This window comes from Pseudophryne corroboree, chromosome 8 (genome assembly GCF_028390025.1).
Source record: "Pseudophryne corroboree isolate aPseCor3 chromosome 8, aPseCor3.hap2, whole genome shotgun sequence".
Classification (NCBI taxonomy): Eukaryota; Metazoa; Chordata; class Amphibia; order Anura; family Myobatrachidae; genus Pseudophryne; species Pseudophryne corroboree.
Genome location: NC_086451.1, coordinates 470,961,956 through 470,981,286, shown reverse-complemented (window position 1 = coordinate 470,981,286; position 19,331 = coordinate 470,961,956).

Here is a 19,331-nt window from a genome sequence, read left to right as displayed (position 1 = left end):
CCTGACCGCCGGTCAGCAGTACTAAACCCCATTTTACAGTATGTCCTACATGTGTCACACATGTTAGTATTATTAATTTCAATAACCATAATTTCCACTCATTTCCAGTCTATTCTGAACACCTCACACCTCACAATATTATTTTTAGTCCTAAAATTTGCACCGAGGTCGCTGGATGACTAAGCTAAGCGACACAAGTGGCCGACACAAACACCTGGCCCATCTAGGAGTGGCACTGCAGTGTCAGACAGGATGGCCCTTCAAAAAAATAGTCCCCAAACAGCACATGATGCAAAGAAAAAAAGAGGTGCAATGAGGTAGCTGTGTGACTAAGCTAAGCGACCCAAGTGGCCGACACAAACACCTGGCCCATCTAGGAGTGGCACTGCAGTTTTCTAGCGAGAGGATGAGTGCTTCCATCCTCATGTGAATCTGAACCACTAGCCATGAACATAGGCCAGGGCCTCAGCCGTTCCTTGCCACTCCGTGTCGTAAATGGCATATTGGCAAGTTTACGCTTCTCCTCAGACGCTTTTAATTTTGATTTTTGGGTCATTTTACTGAACTTTTGTGTTTTGGATTTTACATGCTCTCTACTATGACATTGGGCATCGGCCTTGGCAGACGACGTTGATGGCATTTCATTGTCTCGGCCATGACTAGTGGCAGCAGCTTCAGCATGAGGTGGAAGTGGATCTTGATCTTTCCCTATTTTACCCTCCACATATTTGTTCTCCATTTTTTAATGTGTGGAATTATATGCCAGTATCAATAGCAATGGCCTACTACTATATATACTGCGCACAACTGAAATGCACCACAGGTACGGATAGATAGTATACTTAACGACACAGAGGTAGGTAGAGCTGTGGCCTACTGTACCGTACTGCTATATATTATATACTGGTGGTCAGCAAACTGTGCAAAACTGAAATGCACCACAGGTATGGATGGATAGTATACTTGACGACACAGAGGTAGGTAGAGCAGTGGCCTACTGTACCGTAATACTATATATGATATACTGGTGGTCAGCAAACTGTGTAAAACTTAAATGCACCACAGGTATGGATGGATAGTATACTTGACGACACAGAGGTAGGTAGAGCAGTGGCCTACTGTACCGTACTGCTATATATTATATACTGGTGGTCAGCAAACTGTGCAAAACTTAAATGCACCACAGGTATGGAATGGATGGATAGTATACTTACACAGAGGTAGGTAGAGCAGTGGCCTACTGTACCGTACTGCTATATATTATATACTAGTGGTCAGCAAACTGTGCCAAACTTAAATGCACCACAGGTATGGATGGAATGGATAGTATACTTGACGACACAGAGGTAGGTAGAGCAGTGGCCTTCTGTACCATACTCCTATATATTATATACTGGTGGTCAGCAAAATTATGCACTGTATTCCTACTATATACTACAATGCAGCACAGATATGGAGCGTTTTTCAGGCAGAGAACGTATAATACTGGTGGTCACTGGTCAGCAAAACTCTGTACTGTACTCCTCCTATATAATACTGCTGGTCCCCAGTCCCCACAATAAAGCAGTGTGAGCACAGATATATGCAGCACACTGAGCACAGATATGGAGCGTTTTTCAGGCAGACAACGTATAATACTGGTGGTCACTGGTCAGCAAAACTCTGCACTGTACTCCTCCTATATAATATACTGCTGGTCCCCAGTCCCCACAATAAAGCAGTGTGAGCACAGATATATGCAGCAAACTGAGCACAGATTTGGAGCGTTTTTCAGGCAGACAACATATAATACTGGTGGTCACTGGTCAGCAAAACTCTGCACTGTACTCCTCCTATATAATATACTGGTGGTCCCAAGTACCCACAATAAAGCAGTGTGAGCACAGATATATGCAGCATACTGAGCACCTATATGGAGCGTTTTTCAGGCAGACAACGTATACTGGTGGTTACTGGTCAGCAAAACTCTGCACTGTACTAATCCTATATAATAAACTGGTGGTCCCCAGTAACCACAATAAAGCAGTGTGAGCACAGATATATGCAGCACACTGAGCACAGATATGGAGCGTTTTTCAGACAGACAACGTATACTGGTGATCACTGGTCAGCAAAACTCTGCACTGTACTCCTTCTAGATAATACTGCTGGTCCCCAGTCCCCACAATAAAGCAGTGTGAGCACAGATATATGCAGCACACTGAGCACAGATATGGAGCGTTTTTCAGGCAGACAACGTATAATACTGGTGGTCACTGGTCAGCAAAACTCTGCACTGTACTCCTCCTATAATACTGCTGGTCCCCAGAATAAAGATATTTGCAGCCCCCTGAAACAAAGTGAGAGGACGCCAGCTACGTCCTCTCACTATCATTTCCAGTGCACGAGTGAAAAATGGCGGCGACGCGCGGCTCCTTATATAGAATCCGAATCTCGCGAGAATCCGACAGCGGGATGATGACGTTCGGGCGCGCCCGGGTTAACCGAGCCATACGGGAGAATCAGAGTATGCCTCGGACCCGTGTAAAATGGGTGAAGTTCGGGGGGGTTCGGTTTCCGAGGAACCGAACCCGCTCATCTCTAGTATTTACACATTTGCTTTGCTTGCAAAATATAAATATTTGCATTAGTAAAACATCAAAACCATTAATGGAATGCAACTTAACCAACTACAGTATCTGTAATAAAATATGCTTCACTCTACGCATCAGAAACGCAATTTCATCAGGTGAAACGCTTTAGTACAGTGGTTCTTAAACGGTGTGCCGTGGCACCCTGGGCGCCTCAGGACACTTGCAGGTGGGCCTTGGATTGGTGGTTCAGGACCAATTTAATTATTTATGTCCAATGTAATAGGCTAAACCAGTACTGGAGGCTGCCAATCATAACATATGTGGACAACCAGAAGCAAATATCGTCCCTCACCACATAACTGACCCTAAGGATGACATGTAAACACAATTTACTTAATTTAATATTTATTTCTAAATTTCTCAATAAGAAATTTTGTCCTAGGGGTGCAGTGAAATTTTAAAAAAAAATCTGATACTCTAGGGGGTAAATTTACTAAGATGGGAGTTCTATTTAAGATGGGATGTTGCCCATAGCAACCAATCAGATTCTACTTCTCATTTATCTAGCACCTTCTAGAAGATATTACCTGAAATCTGATTGGTTGCTATGGGCAACATCCCATCTTAAATAGAACTCCCATCTTAGTAAATTTACCCCTAGGGCGCCGTGATTCAAAAAAGTTTGGGGACCACTGGCTTAGTAGATGTTAGACTTTTGCTTAAACTGGATTAGTAGTCTTTTACCCCACACTAACAGACTTAGGAGGGTATTCAATTATGTGCCATTTTTTTAAGCTAGCCCAAAAAACGGCACTAGTTCGACCATGGGTATTCAATAGTGGGCGTTTTTGCCCATTATTGAACCCCTATTCACTGACGCCGTCTCTTTTTTTTTTTGGAGGGTCGAATCGGCATGGGCGAAAACGGACCCGCAAATTCGACAGTGCCGGATTTTTCAACCAGTCAAAAAATCAGCACGGGCATTGAATAGGGCGAATCTAATTCACCCTAAAAATATCCGATAATTACCGATTTTTTGATTGGTCGAAAAATCTGCCAATAATTGAATACCCCCCTTAGGCTGGTTTGTTTTGTTCCCTCATGTCTTCACAGGAAAGGAATGGATCTCTATGTGTGAGGACGGATTAACATTCGTGTAAGTGTGATACACCAACGGCATATTATTAAAATCTGCTAATGGGGTTGTGATGAGAATTCTCCAGGTAAATTCACAAATATGGCAAAAAAAGAATTTCTTCACGTAAATGTATCATGTTTCTCTAGGTGGGACATGGACTCTGAGTGACACTCTGCTTCCATGTTTGACTGCATCGGTTGAGGCTGATGGAAAGGACCCGTCTCTGGTAAAAACTTGTGACAGTGTAGCCCATACTGTAGGCTAATACCCTGTGTAGGTGGCAATAACGCAGGGGGTGAAGTACCACAATTATTTTCATTCTGAAGCTTGGTAAATCTACCATTTATGTAGCATGCTTAGGAACTTGTGGCGGTTGCCTTTGCAGTTGGAAATGGAAGGACCATGGGGGTCATTCAGAGTTGTTCGCTCGCTAGCAGTTTTTAGCAGCCGTGCAAACTAGTGATGAGCGGGTTCGGTTCCTCGGAATCCGAACCCGCCCGAACTTCAGGTTTTTTTACACGGGGCCGAGCGACTCGGATCTTCCCGCCTTGCTCGGTTAACCCGAGCGCGCCCGAACGTCATCATCCCGCTGTCGGATTCTCGCGAGGCTCGGATTCTATCGCGAGACTCGGATTCTATATAAGGAGCCGCGCGTCGCCGCCATTTTCACACGTGCATTGAGATTGATAGGGAGAGGACGTGGCTGGCGTCCTCTCCGTTTAGACTAGAGTACTAGAGAGAGACACAAATTTTGGGGAGCATATTATTAGGAGGAGTACTACTTGCTGCTGATAGTGTGACCAGTGACCACCAGTTTAATTAATCCGTTCTCTGCCTGAAAAAAAACGATACACAGTGTGACACAGTCACATACCATATCTGTGCTCAGCCCAGTGTGCTGCATCATATGTAATACTGTATATCATTATCTGACTGTGATGAGTGCTCACTGTTCACACAGCTTAATTGTGGGGGAGACTGGGGAGCAGTTATAGCAGGAGTACATATTTTAACAGTGCACACTTTTGCTGCCAGAGTGCCACTGCCAGTGTGACTGACCAGTGACCACTGACCACCAGTATTGTGATTGTCTGCTGACCACCAGTATATTGTGATTGTCTGCCTGAAAAAGTTAAACACTCGTCGTGTGGTGTTTTTATAAACGCATTCTGCAGACAGTGTCCAGCAGGTCCGTCATTACATAATATATACCTGTCCGGCTGCAGTACTAGTGTGATATATATATATATTTTAGTTTTATCTCATTATCATCCAGTCTATATTAGCAGCAGACACAGTACGGTAGTCCACGGCTGTAGCTACCTCTGTGTCGGCAGTCGCTCGTCCATCCATAATTGTATACCACCTACCCGTGTTTTTTTTTTTCCTATCTTCTTGATACTAGTAGCTTACTTTAGGAGTCTGCAGTGCTGAGTCTGACAGACAGTGTCCAGCAGGTCCGTCATTACATAATATATACCTGTCCGGCTGCAGTACTAGTGTGATATATATATATATATTTTAATTTTATCTCATTATCATCCAGTCTATATTAGCAGCAGACACAGTACGGTAGTCCACGGCTGTAGCTACCTCTGTGTCGGCAGTCGCTCGTCCATCCATAATTGTATACCACCTACCCGTGGTTTTTTTTTTCTTTTCTATCTTCTTGATACTAGTAGCTTACTTTAGGAGTCTGCAGTGCTGAGTCTGACAGACAGTGTCCAGCAGGTCCGTCATTACATAATATATACCTGTCCGGCTGCAGTACTAGTGTGATAGATATATATATATATATATATATTTTTTTTTTTTTTTTAATTTTATCTCATTATCATCCAGTCTATATTAGCAGCAGACACAGTATGGTAGTCCACGGCTGTAGCTACCTCTGTGTCGGCAGTCGCTCATCATCCATAAGTATACTAGTATCCATCCATCTCCATTGTTTACCTGAGGTGCCTTTTAGTTGTGCCTATTAAAATATGGAGAACAAAAATGTTGAGGTTCCAAAAATAGGGAAAGATCAAGATCGACTTCCACCTCGTGCTGAAGCTGCTGCCACTAGTCATGGCCGAGACGATGAAATGCCATCAACGTCGTCTGCCAAGGCCGATGCCCAATGTCATAGTACAGAGCATGTAAAATCCAAAACACCAAATATCAGTAAAAAAAGGACTCAAAAATCTAAAATAAAATTGTCGGAGGAGAAGCGTAAACTTGCCAATATGCCATTTACCACACGGAGTGGCAAGGAACGGCTGAGGCCCTGGCCTATGTTCATGGCTAGTGGTTCAGCTTCACATGAGGATGGAAGCACTCAGCCTCTCGCTAGAAAAATGAAAAGACTCAAGCTGGCAAAAGCACAGCAAAGAACTGTGCGTTCTTCGAAATCCCAAATCCACAAGGAGAGTCCAATTGTGTCGGTTGCGATGCCTGACCTTCCCAACACTGGACGTGAAGAGCATGCGCCTTCCACCATTTGCACGCCCCCTGCAAGTGCTGGAAGGAGCACCCGCAGTCCAGTTCCTGATAGTCAGATTGAAGATGTCAGTGTTGAAGTACACCAGGATGAGGAGGATATGGGAGTTGCTGGCGCAGGGGAGGAAATTGACAAGGAGGATTCTGATGGTGAGGTGGTTTGTTTAAGTCAGGCACCCGGGGAGACACCTGTTGTCCGTGGGAGGAATATGGCCATTGACATGCCTGGTGAAAATACCCAAAAAATCAGCTCTTCGGTGTGGAAGTATTTTAACAGAAATGCGGACAACATTTGTCAAGCCGTGTGTTGCCTTTGTCAAGCTGTAATAAGTAGGGGTAAGGACGTTAACCACCTCGGAACATCCTCCCTTATACGTCACCTGCAGCGCATTCATAATAAGTCAGTGACAAGTTCAAAAACTTTGGGCGACAGCGGAAGCAGTCCACTGACCAGTAAATCCCTTCCTCTTGTAACCAAGCTCACGCAAACCACCCCACCAACTCTCTCAGTGTCAATTTCCTCGTTCCCCAGGAATGCCAATAGTCCTGCAGGCCATGTCACTGGCAATTCTGACGAGTCCTCTCCTGCCTGGGATTCCTCCGATGCATCCTTGCGTGTAACGCCTACTGCTGCTGGCGCTGCTGTTGTTGCTGCTGGGAGTCGATGGTCATCCCAGAGGGGAAGTCGTAAGACCACTTTTACTACTTCCACCAAGCAATTGACTGTCCAACAGTCCTTTGCGAGGAAGATGAAATATCACAGCAGTCATCCTGCTGCAAAGCGGATAACTGAGGCCTTGGCATCCTGGGTGGTGAGAAACGTGGTTCCGGTATCCATCATTACTGCAGAGCCAACTAGAGACTTGTTGGAGGTACTGTGTCCCCGGTACCAAATACCATCTAGGTTCCATTTCTCTAGGCAGGTGATACCGAAAATGTACACAGACCTCAGAAAAAGAGTCACCAGTGTCCTAAAAAATGCAGCTGTACCCAATGTCCACTTAACCACGGACATGTGGACAAGTGGAGCAGAGCAGGGTCAGGACTATATGACTGTGACAGCCCACTGGGTAGATGTATGGACTCCCGCCGCAAGAACAGCAGCGGCGGCACCAGTAGCAGCATCTCGCAAACGCCAACTCTTTCCTAGGCAGGCTACGCTTTGTATCACCGGTTTCCAGAATACGCACACAGCTGAAAACCTCTTACGGCAACTGAGGAAGATCATCGCGGAATGGCTTACCCCAATTGGACTCTCCTGTGGATTTGTGGCATCGGACAATGCCAGCAATATTGTGTGCGCATTAAATATGGGCAAATTCCAGCACGTCCCATGTTTTGCACATACCTTGAATTTGGTGGTGCAGAATTATTTAAAAAACGAGAGGGGCGTGCAAGAGATGCTGTCGGTGGCCAGAAGAATTGCGGGACACTTTCGGCGTACAGGCACCACGTACAGAAGACTGGAGCACCACCAAAAACGCCTGAACCTGCCCTGCCATCATCTGAAGCAAGAAGTGGTAACGAGGTGGAATTCAACCCTATATATGCTTCAGAGGTTGGAGGAGCAGCAAAAGGCCATTCAAGCCTATACAATTGAGCACGATATAGGAGGTGGAATGCACCTGTCTCAAGCGCAGTGGAGAATGATTTCAACGTTGTGCAAGGTTCTGCTGCCCTTTGAACTTGCCACACGTGAAGTCAGTTCAGACACTGCCAGCCTGAGTCAGGTCATTCCCCTCATCAGGCTTTTGCAGAAGAAGCTGGAGACATTGAAGGAGGAGCTAACACAGAACGATTCCGCTAGGCATGTGGGACTTGTGGATGGAGCCCTTAATTCGCTTAACAAGGATTCACGGGTGGTCAATCTGTTGAAATCAGAGCACTACATTTTGGCCACCGTGCTCGATCCTAGATTTAAAACCTACCTCGGATCTCTCTTTCCGGCACACACAAGTCTGCTGGGGTTCAAAGACCTGCTGGTGAGAAAATTGTCAAGTCAAGCGGAACGCGACCTGTCAACATCTCCTCCTTCACATTCTCCCGCAACTGGGGGTGCGAGGAAAAGGCTCAGAATTCCGAGCCCACCCGCTGGCGGTGATGCAGGGCAGTCTGGAGCGACTGCTGATGCTGACATCTGGTCCGGACTGAAGGACCTGCCAACGATTACGGCCATGTCGTCTACTGGCACTGCATATGATTCTCTCCCCATTGAAAGAATGGTGGAGGATTATATGAGTGACCGCATCCAAGTAGGCACGTCAGACAGTCCGTACTTATACTGGCAGGAAAAAGAGGCAATTTGGAGGCCCTTGCACAAACTGGCTTTATTCTACCTAAGTTGCCCTCCCACAAGTGTGTACTCCGAAAGAGTGTTTAGTGCCGCCGCTCACCTTGTCAGCAATCGGCGTACGAGGTTACTTCCAGAAAATGTGGAGAAGATGATGTTCATTAAAATGAATTATAATCAATTCCTCCGTGGAGACATTGACCAGCAGCAATTGCCTCCACAAAGTACACAGGGAGCTGAGATGGTGGATTCCAGTGGGGACGAATTGATAATCTGTGAGGAGCGGGATGTACACGGTGATATATCGGAGGATGATGATCAGGTGGACATCTTGCCTCTGTAGAGCCAGTTTGTGCAAGGAGAGATTAATTGCTTCTTTTTCGGTGGGGGTCCAAACCAACCCGTCATTTCAGTCACAGTCGTGTGGCAGACCCTGTCACTGAAATGATGGGTTGGTTAAAGTGTGCATGTCCTGTTTATACAACATAAGGGTGGGTGGGATGGCCCAAGGACAATTCCATCTTGCACCTCTTTTTTCTTTGCGTCATGTGCTGTTTGGGGAGTGTTTTTTGGAAGGGCCATCCTGCGTGACACTGCAGTGCCACTCCTAGATGGGCCAGGTGTTTGTGTCGGCCACTAGGGTCGCTTAGCTTACTCACACAGCTACCTCATTGCGCCTCTTTTTTTCTTTGCGTCATGTGCTGTTTGGGGAGTGTTTTTTGGAAGGGCCATCCTGCGTGACACTGCAGTGCCACTCCTAGATGGGCCAGGTGTTTGTGTCGGCCACTAGGGTCGCTTAGCTTACTCACACAGCTACCTCATTGCGCCTCTTTTTTCTTTGCGTCATGTGCTGTTTGGGGAGTGTTTTTTGGAAGGGCCATCCTGCGTGACACTGCAGTGACACTCCTAGATGGGCCAGGTGTTTGTGTCGGCCACTAGGGTCGCTTAGCTTACTCACACAGCTACCTCATTGCGCCTCTTTTTTTCTTTGCGTCATGTGCTGTTTGGGGAGTGTTTTTTGGAAGGTCCATCCTGCGTGACACTGCAGTGCCACTCCTAGATGGGCCAGGTGTTTGTGTCGGCCACTAGGGTCGCTTAGCTTAGTCATCCAGCGACCTCGGTGCAAATTTTAGGACTAAAAATAATAGTGTGAGGTGTGAGGTGTTCAGAATAGACTGAAAATGAGTGGAAATTATGGTTTTTGAGGTTTTTTGGGGGGGGGGATTTCTCTTAATGTAACTTTATAAAAAATACCCCTTAGCGCAGTTGCTTACTGCAGGTACTATCCTTTACATCCGTGTAAATTATTAACCGACAGGTATCACGGTCACGCAGCACGCTAATCGGACATTGCCGTTCCTCCTAATCAATTCTCCGGAGGAAACACAAGCTTTTGCCTGAAGGGGTGGTATTCATGTGACCGCCGGTCAGCTGACCGACAGTCACATGACCTCCTCCACCAGCCCGACGGGTCACTGTCCCGATGGTCGGCATGCCGACCAACAGGGACTATTTCCACTCGTGGGTGTCCACGACACCCATAGAGTGGGAATAGAACCCGTGGCGACCCGCCTGAAGTGCTGGTTCATTTCTCCAGCCTGGGAGACATTTGTGGCTGACTGTATCCATATGTATGTTTGATGTGCAATACAGTAGCACCTGGTTCCTTTGCTGCAAATTGATTATTTTACCCTGATATTTCTAACTACACTAGACAATAAATTACTTTATTAATGTTAGGCTCACTCCACGTATTATTTCTATATTGCTTTATAGGTCACGGGTGCTTGTGGTGGGTGGGTGTCTGATTTTAGAGCAATTTTACACAAGATGCACCCTGCAAACTGGCGTACTGTAGTACTCGCCCTACGTCAGCTACAGACTTCCGTAATTACTTAATTTATTAACTTAAGAAAGTTTTGCCTCATGCAGAGTCCTGAAAGACTGCGTAGGTCATGAATGTGGCCGAGACAACATAAACTCACCGGCTGGGCATGCGGCACGCCTCTTAATGCATCACTCTGGCACGGAAGGGGTTACAGTTTTTGTGGGAGGAACGTAAGGGAAACTGCCTGGATGGTGATTGGCTGGATTCTGTATAGGCGCTGGTCTGACATACATATAGTCTTCAGACCTAGGACATCCTGCCTCTTTCAAGTTTTTCCGTGACTGTAAGTACTACTGCTTCTCAGTTTTTATTGCATTTGGCTTCTATTACTCTATCCTCTTTCTCCCTGCTCTCCTCAGCTTTACACTCTCTGTATTTCTCTTTCATACCTCTGTTCTTCCCTTCTTCCTTCCATCTTCCCCCTTTTGTTTCTCATTGAGCCTGCAGTGATTGCCGCCAGACCCGGACGCAGGGGCCCGGCCACAGGTCAATCGCCCCCGGAGGGGACGGCGTGCGCAGGTGGGTAACGAGTTGTCTGTCCCCCGCCTCGTCCAGACTGATAATTTGGACGCTGCTGTGGACGGCCCTCAGTCGGACAGTGCGCTGAGTTTTTTCTAGTACTGACGGCGCACAGGTATATTGTGCTGAGACCAATGCTCGGGATTGGCGGAGGTCGTGTGCAGGCAGATCAGGCAGATTTTATTGCAGCAGGACAGATATGCTGTGATACCCGACAGCGAGGGATATTCCGGTTCCTTTCTCCCGACGGGTGGTTTTGCGAACCTCCCGTGGGGCGCGGTACTCGCGTGCCGCATCTGAGCTTAGAGCACCAGCTACGGCGGCCGCACCCCTGGTGGACACCGCCGTCTTGTCCGCCATTTGTGCCACAGTCGTGTTGGCGGTGGCTCCCTTGTTATCCTCCGTACCCGGGGGACAGGGGCAGACCACCGCTTCTTTGGCTGATAGCTACGCGCAGACTCTTGTGCCGCTCCTGTCCTCTGGTGGAATGGCCGGCCCGCCAGCCCCGCTTGCGGCGGCTGCTGGACCGGTGGGGGTGCACGGGAACAATGTCCCTTTTGTCTCCCCAGCCGTGGACGTAGGGACTGGAATGGAGTCGGTCGGTGCCTCAGCAAGTCGTCCTGAGGGAGCAGGGATGGATGGAGTAGCTTCTCGTGCAGGTGAGTCTTCATCGGACCCTGACTGGTCCCGAGGGAGCGCGGTTAACCCCCCCCCCGTAGCGGATTGGGGTCATGTACCCAGTCCCGCTCCTCTACCGATGGTAGGAGTACGCGTAGGGTTTCCAGCAAGCGAAATAGACGTAGGCGTCGGGGCACGGACTCTTCCCTTGGCTCCACGTCCTCGGAGGGTGTGTCCTCCTCTGACCGAGGTTTGCACAGGGTCCAACGTCACAAACGGCGCGAGCACCGGTATTCACCCTGTTCCGCCTCACAAGTGTCGGTCGAGTCGGACACTCTTCACTGCGCTAACACGGCAGTGCAACGTGGTCTGAGCCCCTTGGGATCGTAACGCTTTGGTTTCGGCTAAGAAAAATGGCCGTGGCAGCAAAGACACTTTGCGATCCTACCCGAATTGGGTTAGGTGCATGTTAATCTTCCTGGCGTGTTCTTTAGCGACGCGCCCGGACGAGCACATGAACCTAGTGCGCTATCAGTTCCTTATACACGCGCTGTGCCATAAGTACGAAGGGTCGGTTTGGAGACGTTATTATTAGGACTTTCGGCGCAAATAGCATAGCCGGGATATCTGCAATTTCGGTAAAAAGGATGTCGAAATGTGCTCTGAGCTGACACAGGGCTCCGTGGGCACCGGGGAGGGCGGTACGGCGAGAAGATGGCCAAAGCGGCCTGGCTCTCGTTCTACCGCTTTTTGAAGGGATCCATCGCGCACGGGGCATGGCAAATGCTTCGCTTTCAATAATGGCCAATGTGACTTGGGGGGGTCCGTGTCGTTTTTCGTCACTCCTGCATCAGATGTGGCGGAGCCCATGGGATCAAGGACTGCACCAGTCCTGGGACAGGGGGTAATTCCGGCCTGCACACCCGACAGAGTCGCGTTCCCGCGACACCAGGCACGGGCAATGGCCCCCACCCCAATTCGGCTCCTGGCGCTCATACCCTGGCTGCGACGATACCCGCGGCGGGTGGACGCCCAATTTTTTGCACTCGGGTTTCGCCTCCGGCTTCCCCTTGCCGATATCTGGGCTAGTGGGTCCTGGGGCTGGTACGAACCTGCGTTCGGCTCGGGAGTTTCCGGACGTGCTCCGGCAGAAGGTTCAGGCTGAGGTGTCGTTGGGCGGGATGATAGGGCCCCTTTTTCGGAATCCCCCCCCCCCTTACCGGATTTGGTCTTGTCCCCCGTCGGGATAGTGCCCAAGAAGACCGCGGGCGAATTTAGGCTCCTCCGTAAATGATACTATCTTCGATTATCAGTGTAGAGTCATTTACCTGTCCTTTGTTTCGGCCTTTGGAACGTGGGCCGTGATGTGTAACTTGGACATCCAGTCAGCATTTCGTCTTCTCCCTCTGCACCCTTCGGCCTTTCGGTTTATGGGTTTCTTATATTGGGCGATGGCTATTACATAGATCGGTGCCTCCCTATGGGTTGTTCTCTCTCTTGCGCATGCTTCGAGGGATTCAGTTCTTTCCTCCATTGGTGCCTGGAGCATGCGACGGGCGAACGTCGAATTTCGCACGGCTTTGATGATTTCCTTTTGATCGTGCCACAGGACTCAGATTGCTGCACTAGCTTCTTGCGGAGGGCACTCGCCCTCTTCGCACACTTCGGGGTTCCGGCGGCGCCTGAGCGACTTTATGGGCCCTCTGCATCCGTAGTTTATCTCGGAATTCAGATTGCTTCGGTCGCCGGCCTCTGTGGGCTCCCAGTGGATACGGTGTTACGGCTTCACGATGATATCCTTTATGCACTTGCTGCGAGCGAAGCTTACTTTCATGCAGGCTCAATCCCTATTGGGCCTGTTTAATTTTGCTTGCAAAATTGGAGCGGGCGACAGTTGGAATTCGACGTCCGCATCACTTTCTCAGATTGTCCCTTGAAATTCGGCGGGATTTACGTACAAGGAATGCATTTCTGGTTCGTTTCAGCGGCGTCTGTGTTGGGTGGGAGGCGGTCGTGTCTGGCACCTCCCTGGAGCTTTTCACGGACGTCTCTGGTGCTTGCGATTAGCGAGCGCTTCACGACACACTTGCTGTTGCGGGATATTTTTCCCATACTGGGCGCATTGGAGCTCTGGCGCTATGCCATGCGTAACGAACGGGGGGTCTTCTGGTGCGACAATTTGGGCGTGGCTTGGGTCTTCTGGTGCGACAATTTGGGCGTGGCTTTTGCCATCATTAGGCAGGAGTCCACATCCTTGCCGGTACTGCGGGTCTTCGCGCAGATAGTCTTGCTATGCTGGGTGAACAACATTACGTTGCAAGCCGCGCATTTCCCGGCCGAGTGCAACGACATTGCTGATACCCTTTCTCGTGTCGACTGGCAGCGGTTTAGGCAGTTGGCTCCTGCAGCTCTAATCCAAAGGGACTTCTGTCCTGCTTCAGTGTGCGGATTGGAGGATTTAGCCCACAGGTCTTTGGCTCCTGCAACTTTCGCGGCTTGTCTGGCCGCTTGTGAGCGGTGGAGTCGCTACCTTCTGGAGAGGGGCCATAGTGGTAAGACCCCTCACAAGGCAGATGGCCCATAGTTGCATTGGATTCGGGATGTCAGGGATGGTGGCAGCAGGCCGATCCCTGAACATCTGGGCAGCCGGCCCTCAGGGATGGTGGCAGAAGGCCGATCCCGGAACATCGGGGCAGAAGGCCCTCCAACATTTAGGATATTATTTCTCTTCTAATTTTGAGATATTTTATTTTCATGTGCTGTATGCTTTCTGCTATGTGTGATAAATATTTCAGTTAGAGAGGGAGTTTTTCATCCAAGTTTGGATTTAATAGGCCTTCCTTTCCGTCAATAAAAGCCGTCGACATAAACCCCGACGGTTTGCGATGTAGGATTTAGCCGGGATACGAGGTTTGCCTCTTCATGGCGGCCTTTACGATGGCCTTCCACGGTGGGTTCTGGGTGGGTGAGCTGGTGTCCGTCTCTCGGACTTCTGCCTCGCCCATGCTGGCGGCCCACGTCGTCGTACGCCCCGACGGTTTGTGGTGTGGGATTCAGAGCTCCAAGACGGACGTAGTGGGCAGGGGGCTGTGGGTTCGAGTGGGTCGGGCTCATGTGCGGGGCATTTGTCCAGTTCTCGTGACCCGGTCTTATTCGTCCGTACGGCCTCCAACGCCTCCCGGGTGGCTCGTCCATTGTGACGGTTCCCGTTGACTAGGTATCAATTCCTGTTGGTTTTGGGGCGTTGTATTACAGTATATACCTGGGTCTATCTCCGGCCGACTATGGGACTCACTCTTTCCGCATCGGCGCTGCTTCGGCAGCCGCTGTGGCGGGTTGGTCCGAAGTCGACGTCCGGGCACTGGGTAGGTGGGGGTCTGGTGCAGTCAGATGCTATATCAGGCCTTTTCCTCCCAGTGCGCCCTTTTGAGGATTAGCCGCTCATCGCAGTTGCTTTTTGCAATTGCGGGGGCCTTGAGGAATTTTTTTTTTATCGTTGGTTTTAATTACGGCTTTTGCCGGCTGATGAAGTTTTGCGTTTTTGCCTCAAGTCAAATTAGGCGACTCGCCTTCCCCCCCCTCCCCCCTTCCTGTTAGGGATGCAGGTTAGGTTACCCATTTTCTCCTTATATTTTGTTTTGTTAACCTCAGTAACACCCTTCTTTTGCAGGCAGGTGGCTGGATCCGCGCTTTACATGGCTTGTCGGACGGGGGTGGCAATTTCTCTGGTGCGCCGGGTCTTGAGGTCTTTTTAGTTTCGTATTCTGTTTTCTTTAGTTTGAGTTGAGTGAGTTTTCTTCGTATTCTGCTTTGTTTAGTTGAGTTGAGTTTTCGGTTCAGGTGCCGGTGGCAGGTTGGTAACCTGGCTGTTGGCCGGTTTCTGAACGTTTTTTTTTTAGTTTAACTTAAGGAGTTTATTGTTAGTAAGTTCGGGTGAACTTTTAGGTAATTTTATAGTCTTATTATTAATTGATGGGCACCACCGTACCTGGTGGGCCCATATGATAGATCATAAACATGTGTGGATATCGGGGCCGGTGGCCCTATTTTTTACCCCGTAGGGGCGGAGCATCCCTCCGTCCCTACAACTGTTGGTGGGCAGGGGTAGTGGCAGAAGGTCGACCCCATGCCTTGGATTTTTGGATTTCCGATGTCTGGGATGGAGGCAGGAGGCCGATCCCGGAACATCTGGGGCAGAAGGCCGCCTCACACATATGTTATTATTGCTCGGGATGGAGGCAGGAGGCCAATCCCGGAACATCTGGGGCAGAAGGCCCCCTCACACACACATGTTTATTGCTCTATTTCATCATATAATTTTGGATTACCCTCATTAAGTTGTTTATCATGCTTAACCGTTCTTCTCCCCGCCACCTTAGTTAGAGAGGGAAGTCTGCATTTCTAGTTTTAGTATTAATAGGCCTCCCTCTCAATCAAAATAAAAAGCTGACCCCTTTCACGCCAATTACGGTTGTTGTGTTTTTATTTACTAATATAAGTGTGCTTGAGTGGCGTGCGTATGCATCTGACGTGTAAAGTTTAAGACTGCGTAGGTCATGAATGTGGCCGAGACAACAAACTCACCGGCTGGGCATGCGGTACGCCTCTTAATGCATCACTCTGGCACGGAAGGGGTTACAGTTTTTGTGGGAGGAACGTAAGGGAAACTGCCTGGATGGTGATTGGCTGGATTCTGTATAGGGGCTGGTCTGACATACATATAGTCTTCAGACCTAGGACATCCTGCCTCTTTCAAGTTTTTCCGTGACCCACCCTCCCGCCCTGGGGAGTTGGTTTTTTGTTGCTCCAATGTGGTTACTTGTGTCAGCTTTTGGCGGCTGGTTTCTGAACGGTTATTTTAGTTTAACCTAAGGAGTTTATTGTTAGTAAGTTCGGGTGAACTTTTAGGTAATTTTATAGTCTTATTATTAATTGAGGGGTACCACCGTACCTGGTGGGCCCATATGATAGATCATAAACATGTGTGGATATCGGTGCCGGTGGCCCTATTTTTTACCCCGTAGGGGCGGAGCGTACCTCCGTCCCTACAACTGTTGGTGGGCAGGGGTAGTGGCAGAAGGTCGACCCCTGGCCTTGGATTTTTGGATTTCCGATGTCTGGGATGGAGGCAGGAGGCCGATCCCGGAACATCTGGGGCAGAAGGCCCCCTCACACATGTTTTTATTGCTCGGGATGGAGGCAGGAGGCCAATCCAGGAACATCTGGGGCAGAAGGCCCCCTCACACACACGTTTATTGCTCTATTTCGTCAAATAATTTTGGATTACCCTTATTAAGTTGTTTATCATGCTTAACCGTTCTTCTCCCCGCCACCTTAGTTAGAGAGGGAAGTCTGCATTTTTAGTTTTAGTATTAATAGGCCTCCCTCTCAGTCAAAATAAAAAGCTGACCCCTTTCACGCCAATTACGGTTGTTGTGTCTTTATTTACTAAGATAAATGTGCTTGAGTGGCGTGCGTATGCATCTGACGTGTGAAGTTTATGAACTTGTTACTTGCTTATCAGGTTTTGCCGCCCTTATCAGAAACAGCTGTAGCAAGACACTTCCTGTGGTTATTGATCAGTTTCCTGCAGAGCAGTAGAATCATGTTGGTCTGCTCCGTTTTGCAGAACTTCTACAACTCATGTACAGTAGATGTCTGAAAACGAATGCCTTGTTCTTGCACCAAGGGCTCTCGCATATTTAAAGCTGCTAAGGCAGACGGCTACCCACCATGTTTCAGGTCGCAGCGACTGCGTTTTGACATCACGCAATGCAGGCATGTCCGGACCATTTGTAGGGCAGGCCGCGGCAGCTGCCACCCCAAAGTGCCGACGTGATGCTCCCACCAGCCCCATGAACACCTCTGCCTGTCCAATCAGGCAGAGGCGTTCGCACATGTGAGACGCCGGTTTCTGCGCGTGCGCACACTGCACTGGGCTTCAGTATGTGAACGCTGTTGGTGCAGCATTCTCATGCTGAATTAGGCACCACGTCACCCCGGAGTTTATGTGACAGTCTAAATCTCAGAATATCTTGCTCTTCACCCATTTTGTCAGAGACTTCTTATTGTGATTTGGAACAGTGTTTCGGCAGCTCTGTATTTCGATTCAAATGGGTGGAGGTTGTTCGGCCAAGTCTGAACACAGGCAACAATCCGCATTTTTTCCCAAGCCCACAATGGGGACCACTTTCAAGCAAACCTGAATTGACCTTCTAGGTCTTTAGTTTATTTTAAATGACCTATAAGCCTAGATTATCTATAAGCCAATTTTTTGTTTTTCACAAAGGGCATATTTCACCGTATAACTCCACATTTTAATATATGTGACCGCTGTCCGCTGCGTATACAAAAACAAGTACAGTGGTTTCAAAACTTTTTTTTTTTTTCCAATCCTTCTCATGCCTCTAGGGCAGAGGTTCTCAAACTCGGTCCTCGTGGGCCCACACAGTGCATGTTTTGCAGGTAACCCAGCAGGTGCACAGGTGTATTAATTACTCACTGACACATTTTAAAAGGTCCACAGGTGGAGCTAATTATTTCACTTGCGATTCTGTGAGGAGACCTGCAAAACATGCACTGTGTGGGCCCACGAGGACCGAGTTTGAGAACCTCTGCTCTAGGATGTGACACACCTCTGAGTTTCAGGCACGCTGAGCTAATTTTTTGTAGCCTTCCTCTAACTTTTAGGGGCATAGACATATTTATCAACCCCATTGGATTCCCATGAATTAGTTATCTGGCTCACAGTGGGTTGCGGAGGTGGACACCAAACTACAGTACTACTCCTTTGCAGGACAGCTACTCGGAATAGCAGCTGTCCCCACGAGCTCTATCACACTACTTTTGGCAAGTCCAAGATTATTAGCATAAGCCCTTCATCTATTGTTCTCTGCTGCAATACAATACAATACAGAGAGAACAATACATCAGGGGATTAAGAGGGACATGTACTAAGCAGTGATAAAAGTTGAGAATAGTCAGTGGAGGAGTTGCCCATGGCAACCAATCAGCATTGACGTAACATGTATAATTTGCATACTATAAAAGTATACAGAGCAGCTGAATGGTTGCCATGGGTAACTTCTCCACTGGCTCACTTCTCCACTCTTTTCACTGTTTAGTACATGTCCCCCTTTGTCATTACAGCGGGAGGATTAAGTCTGACTGCCCTGGCTCTGTTAATCCTATTAAAGGCCAAGATAAAGATGGCTCCGTCTGTATCATTGGGAGCCAGTACAGGTGAGCATTAAAAGAGCTGTTACTTTCCACCTGTGGTTGCCTGTGCAGCACCTGGATCAGGATCCAACATCTGTAACTACTAAGGGGTACATTTACTAAGCAGTGATAAGAGCAGAGAAGTGAGCCAGTGGAGAAATTGCCCATGGCAACCAATCAGCACTGAAGTAACATCTATAATTTGCAAACTATAAAATGATACAGAGCTGCTGATTGGTTGATGGGGAAATTTCTCCACTGGCTCACTTCTCTGCTCTTATCACTGCTTAGTAAATGTTCCCCTTAGTGTCCTTTCTTTATTGGGGCATCCAGTAGGCCACAAGGGCGGTCCATAGAAACCCATTGTGCCCATTACAGCCCCTTAGCCTCCCTGCCCTCCAGAGAGAACTTTAGTTCCATGCCTATCACCTCCCCTATTTGGACTTTAGGCCACTGGCCAGTAAAGCGGACAGGCTGTAGGCCTGGCACTTTACTGGCCACGCATTCAACTACCAGCATTCCCTCTGTGCAGCTAACGCTAGGACTGTTACCCATATTATAGTCATTATGTCTGGGCACAGGATGGAGGTTTCGCTACTAGCTATG